Below are 7371 nucleotides of genomic sequence, written 5' to 3'. Positions count from 1 at the left end.
AAACAAGACAACAAGGAAATAAATAAGCAAGCAACTTACACTAGGCTATCACGGCTATTACACATATTACATCCACTGGGCATCAAAGTTCGCCACCAGTGCAAATATAGGGAACACAGCAGCATATAAACGCCGCAGCAAAACAAGTCCAGAACTGAAACCACTTCAGAAGAGCTCAAGAAACAATATCCTAGGTACCCATAATGCTGGCAAGATGCTTAGCAAGCTTATTAACTTTCTCTTGTTTGGCGCTTAAGTCCTCCAGCGCTTGCTGTTGGACCAGAAAGTATGCATCTGAATTCTGCAGGGACTTCCTCAGTCCTTCGGCTTCCTGTCGCATAACATCTGATCGATGTCTTTCAACTTGAAGTTGAGACTCAAGAAGCCGAACTGATTCAGGCAACGAGTTCGAAGAGCTGGTGCCAGCAGTGGTAGCCAGTAACTCGAACACTACATCAAGACAGGACTTTGGGGTTGTCTAAGTGTCTTCAATATATTTTTATCAGCTTTCTTGGAGACCAACAGTGATGTCTCACTATCTTGAACCTTATCTGCATTATTTCCTTTACCATTGCATAACAGGGTACTCTTCTCCAATATTTTATCCGCGTTCTAAAAGAGAAACAAACAAACACATCTCAGGTTTACAATGTAGTATATGAAAATCATTTTGGTAAACCAGTTCAGTAGTAAGGTGGACAGGATAACAGCATGAAACAAATATATATCTATGTAGTATGGTCACTGTATGGTCTATATCATTCTAGTTTATGTTGCCAAATCAAGATAGATACAGTTCGAATCATATCTATTTAAGACAAAGCAGCATAGACAGAATATAAGTGTGGGTAACTACACAGCAATAACAACACTTGTAATGTGCATGGCATGAGAACATAACTGTTTATTCAATTGAAATTGAAATCAACATAGAGCAAGTTACAACAGCAAACAGCCAAACACGTTGAAGAAACAGGTTTAAAACATACCTGTTGCGCCATTGGAGTTTCAATTGCATCCTTCAAATTTGAAATTAGTTGGTATCAGTAAATACAGTGATGCAAGAGCAAAGTAGTATGAACCATAGCTACGGAACCTGACCTGAGAACAATTCTTCTTCTGCTTTAAGCATTGACTTCGGGTTCGGAGTGGTGGTCCTCGTGATTTGGGCACTGCAGTTGCCTTACTAACTGCTCGTGTTTGGGTGCTCTGTGGTGGAGACGGTGCTGTGTCAACGGGAACTAGGTGTCTATCTGCTGGGGTTTGGGTTAGAAGGGGTGTAGCTGGTTCTCTGTCCAACTGGGTAGGGGTACAATCTGCATGAGTGTGGGTTATGTGTGGTGGGGATGGTTCTTGGGCAAGTACAACTGTGGTTCTATCTGCATCGACATGTAGCACGATCTTTTCTGAAGACCGTGTTTTTACTCCCACAGATACTGCCATGACTCCCTCCAATTGAAATGGCTGATAAACAAGAAAAGTAATTGAATGTATAGACATTGTAAGATAGACAGGTGCAATGGATAGTAGGGAAGAAAACAGGGCATGAAATAATTCACATTTATGTTGTCTAAGCAAACAGAATAGCAGGACATAATTTCACATATATGATGGCTAATTAAACAGGATAGCATGACATAATTTCACATGTATGATGGCTAACTAAACAGGATAGAATGACATACTTCAAAATATGATGACTATGTAAACAGGATGACATGATATAACTATACGATGTGTCTATTAAAGTGGTTGGCATGCCATAAATCACAAACATGTCGTCGATGGAAACATGATGGCATGATATAATTCACGGATAGAATGACATAATTTAAAATATGCTGACTATGTAAACAGGATGAGATGATATAACTACATTATGTCTTTCGAAAATGGGTTGGCATGCCATAATTCAGATACATGCTGTCTATGTAAACATCATGGCATGACATAATTCAAATATATGATTTATATACTAAGGAAGTGAGCAGAGGGCAATCGCATATATGATGTGTCAACTAAGGAGATGGCATTCAATATTGTGTATATGATGTAAAAACTAAGCATTGCAATACAACATATGCATTATATGAGTAATATAACCCTGCCAAGTTTGAGCATACACCTCAGGGGGATAATAGGACTGGTCATCTGCCTCTGAATCCTCCTCTGAAGAGCTATCTGTAACCAGCAAGATATCTGCTTCAGCAGGTAGCATTGTCTGCTCTGAAGACCTTGTTTTCACTCCAGATTTCTCCATCACCAATTCAAATGGCTGATGCACGGGAAGAGCAGTTGAATATACAAACATTGTCGACAAAATCAATGAGAAATACAAAAAAGGACGGCATGATATAATTCACATATATGACGCTTGCCTAAACAGCATGGCATTGCATAATTCACATACATATATAATGCCTTGCAACAAGATAACATTGCATAATTCACATATATAATGTCTTGCAACAAGATGGCATTGCATAATTCACATATATGGTAATTAGACACTAAATAGGTGGCATTCACACAAAGCATGTCTAAACTAAGCAAATCACATAGCAATGCAAGATACCATGCGCACGATATGAGCAACATAACCCTGCCAAGTTAGGGCATGCACCTAGGGGGGGAATATGAGTGGTCATCTGTCTCTGAATCCTCCTCTGAGGAGCTATCGGTAACCAGCAAGACATGCGCTTCGTCAGATAGCATTGTCTGCTCTGAAGACCTTGTTTCCACTCCAGATTTTTCCATGACCGTGCCGAATGGCTGATGCACAGGAAGAGTAATTGAATGTACTAAAATTGTTGACAAATTTAACACGTAATAAAAAATGATGGCATGATATAATTCACATATAAGATGACTGGCTAACCAGGGTGGCATTGCAAAATTCACATATATGATGCCTGGCTAGACAAGATGGCATTGCATGATTCACATATACAATAAAGAAACTAAACAGATGGCATTGACACAAAGCATGTCTAAACTAAGCAGATGACATCTTTAATGTATACAGTAAGCAATGCAAGGCACCATATGCATGATATTACCAACATCAGCATGCCAAGTTAGAGCAAAGACCTCATGGGGTAAATAGGAGTGGTCTTCTCCTTCTGAATCCCCCTCAGAACAGTTATCTTCCTCTTGATTACGATCCGAAATGGGTGGAGGGGGGCTGCCTGTGCGCCCACCATGGAACGACGTCTGCATGAAATTTTATTGCCACGCAAGGCTCGTCTCTTTTGCTCTACATGATCAGTTCCATTGTGTACAATAACTGGCATGCATAGGAATAAAACATAGTGAGATTATGTAAGGAGTGCATGCACAAATCTAGAGTGATGGTAGCAAACTGTGGATAGATCCAAAACCAATGATAGCAGGCAGATAATAGCTTTAGTTAAAAAATACAGATAATGGCTCCTTTAATGTTTGTTTGCACCCAACATGAAACTCATAGTAGACACTGGAGATTAACCAGATAGTAGGCAGATAGTACTGATTGCTTCCCCAATATGTACCCCACAACCATTTAAAAACTCAAGTTTCAGCATTAGTTTGGACCTGACTCGGAGTCTAATAGGTGAACATGACGATAATGTAGCATGTCATCATATTAAGCGACGCATAACGTAAGCAGACACGGAAGAGTGCGACCTCTCTTGCGGACCCGTGTAGTCCTCAAGGTCATCTGCTTAGTTGATGATGGTAATGCAGTTGCCGTGGCTGCCGGCGGCGAGGAAGAAGATCTGAGGCGGTGAAAGACAGTCTGGAGAGCGGATCCCTGCTGTGGTGAACCCTTCCGTCGTTGGAGCAGCTGTGCTGGGGTGGAACACAGCGCCGCAGGAGCAGGACAAACCACACAAGGTTTTCTTTGACACATATCTATAACAGAAGTAATTGAGTAAGGGCTTCTTTGAATTTGAGGATTTTAACAATGCAGGGATAGGAAATAGACAGGAATAGGATAGGAATGCATGTGCAAAACAGAGAATTTAAAAACACAGGATTTCTGCCAATCTGGGTGTTTGATTCACAACAATTGGAAGATCACAAGATGCAAAAAAGCATGGTGAGATTAAGTCAAACCACAAGAAAATGTACGGTTATAATGCTATTATGCTACTATCTCTTAGTCTTGTGCTTGATGAATAGGAATATGAAAAGGAGGATAAGTGGAAATTAGAATTCCTACGGTTTTTCTTTCAAGGAGACACTAAAGGAACAAATCCTACAGTTTTCCTTTGCTCCATTCCTTTGCACCAAATTCATGAAAAGTAGTACCATAGGAAACTTTCCAATTCCGATGTTTTTCATTCACTTTTCCTTTCAAGCACTGGCGATTCTAGTAGGCAGGCTTGAGCAAGGAAAATCCTACACTAAAAAAATGTTTTTGTGCTACTTCTATTACTTTGGACCCAGGCCACTGCCATACTAGCTCAACTCCCAAGCCCATCGACAAATGCACAGCTCAAATGCGCAGAGATAAATAATGATGGCATTCAAGAGAGTCCATCACAGATAGCTAAGTTGCCTGGTACCTCACTGCTTGTCATATAGTAGGATAAAATAATCGTATTTCCCGTTACTATGAGTGCTCAGTGGACAATATATATAACATGTAGAGTAAAAAAGAGATGCAACAAGTGTACAACCTTTTTGGCGAAGCCATGTCGATCTCAGCGTGATTGGGTTGGCCGGTGAGGATGCTCCGGCTGACTTGGCTTTCAGAGGAGGGGAAGAAGATCTTAGGCGTCTGGAGATGGAGCCCGAGGTACTCCTCCGCAGTGATGGAGGGTTTCGTCGTTGGAGCAGCTCCGGTGAGTTGTACGACGCCGAGGCTGAAGCAGGACAAGAGAGACAACGAACAACGTTAACCTGAGTGGAATTCTAATAGCATCTCCAATACATGACATAAAATACATAACCACAAAGTGCTAGATGTAAAATACATCAGCTGCTCATCTCTGAACTTAACTGTCGAAACTGAATTTAACTGTCGAAACTGAACTTAACTGTCGAAACTAAACTTAACTGTCGAAACTGAATTTTGCTGTCGAAACTGAATTTTGCTGTCGAAACTGAACGCACTAGCAAGGTGAGGCTACACGTCGGTCGACTGACTTTTTCATCTCTGGTCAGTCGATTTTGCAGCCGTTGGATATGAAATCAAGGGCCTGCGGTTCATCTTCAACCTCCACCCCCTTGAGCCGCCAGCCACCACCGGCCAAACAGCAGCCCCCCGCCGCCCGCGGCCGGCGGTGCGCCGCCCCGCCCGCCCCGAAAACACTCCCCACCGTCGGTCCGCCGCCGCCCCGGCCATCCCTCTAGGCCCCCCCGTGCCGAGCTTTTTCTCCGGCGATCCCCACGCCACCGCCCTGCCAACGCCCCGCCACCGCCGGTGACCACCGCCCCCATCCTGAACCCTAAGATAGAAAGTGGGGTACCTCTCCGGCGAGCCCCCCTCCCCGCTGCGGCTGGTTCTTCCTTCACCCCGGCGAGCCCCACCACCCCCTGGAAATTGACTAACCCAAAAGTCGATTCAGTCGACTGAAGTGTAGCTAAATCGGAGCAGCATCATAAGCAAGAGCAAGAGCGAGAGCAGCGGCGCGAGCAAGAGCAATAGCAAGAGCAGACCAGGCAGGGGACCGAGAGCAAGAGATGAGCAGCAGCGCGAGCGAGAGCTAAAGCAGCAGCAGCTCCTACTGATGTGGATGTCGCCGCCGAGGGAGCGACGCCATGGAGGAAGTGGCCGGCGACGCTGCCGTGGATGGAGCCACGCCGTGTCGGCTCGGGACCGAGCGCCGGCAGCACCGTGAGATCGAATCAAGAAGAAAATGCGGCGATTAGTGTACAACCTCTTTGGTGGCGCCGATTAGGCCGCAGCTTCATCCGAGGAAACGGTGATGATGATGCTCTTCCGGTGGTGCAGGTGAAGACGGCGGTGTGGGAATGGAGGTGGCGCGAAAGACGAGGGGAACGTTGGGGCAGCTCCTTGGAGGTGGAGGACGGGGTGGCTGAACCGGCGGGACGATGAGATTGACGACGGATCCTCATCCAGTACGGTGGATGAGGGAGGTCGAGGTGTTGCTGTGGACGACATCGTCGGGGAAGAGGCTCCGGCTGGGTGGCGGACGGAGCAGGGTGTGGGGTTTCGTCGCGGGTTTTCGCGGCCTCGGTGTACGAATGGGTGGGCGGATGGGATGGCAGTGGGGAACCATGGCTTAGAGACGCGCTTGTCCGAAATGTGGGGTAAGTTACGAAAGTACCCCCACCGATTTGAGGCGGTTCTTTCGGTTCAGGGGTACCACGGGCATTTCGCGTGTCGGGATTTCACAGGAGGTGGGAGTTTTCGCGCGCATTGTAATTTCGGAATAGCAAGGCGCGGGTTGAGATGGAGGGAGTTGTCGGAGCACAACGAGACAAAGATATATCTTAAATATTTCGGGCTAACAAGGCGCGGATTGAAGAGGCGGGAGTTTCGCAGCATGATAGACAGAGACGCTAGCTTGGATTTTCGGCATAACAAGGCGCGGCTTGAAATTTCGGAAGAACAAGCTTAACATGTACCAAAAAAAAGACAATTTGCACCTCAACATGCACAACACACACACAAACACCATTTAGACTAGAGTAAGGTACATGTGCATTGCACGCATGAGATTTGGCAACCAAATTATGAATAAATACCACATTATAGCATGCAAGCTTTGAGTCATATATGCATGATGTAGATGTTCGTTTAATTCTTATAGTTCATTTCATTCAAAATCATCTAGTTTTTATAAGAAAGCTAATCTATTTTAAGATTCATGGAATTGTGCGTCGTAAGACATAAAGTAAAAACAAATAATGGGAAATCATGTAGAAAAACATTTGGGCAATTTTGATACGGAAGATTCTAGAACAAATAAGAAGTGCTTGTGTTTTGATGTTTGTGCATTATGCTTAAGTTCAACCATGGAGTCTTCTAGATTATACATGTGGCGAAATCCGGTGGAATCTAGATGATATCCAACGGCCAGTAGTGCTCAGATTTGCCATCTTTGGACCATCGGATTCGCCTCATCCAACGACCATCTTTCAAAGTTAAAGTTACCCACACACAATATATAAAAATATAAAATATAATATATATATATATATAGGGGTATAGATATAGATATGTGATGCGAAAGCCGCCCATCATCTCCAATTAGAATAGTATGTCCATGCACGGATGCGACGTGGCCAAATGATGTCTGCCATCGGTATCTCAAATTCAAATCAGTCTGACCTTGTTCAATGTGTATACATTACAACATGCTCGTTTCCAAACATGGGTTTCAAACATCAGGATCTCTTATTCAAATATTTGAATTC

The sequence above is a fragment of the Triticum aestivum genome, chromosome 1D (genome assembly GCF_018294505.1).
Source record: "Triticum aestivum cultivar Chinese Spring chromosome 1D, IWGSC CS RefSeq v2.1, whole genome shotgun sequence".
NCBI lineage: Eukaryota > Viridiplantae > Streptophyta > Magnoliopsida > Poales > Poaceae > Triticum > Triticum aestivum.
The sequence above is the reverse complement of the archived record's forward strand: the minus strand, read 5'-3'. Positions refer to the sequence as shown.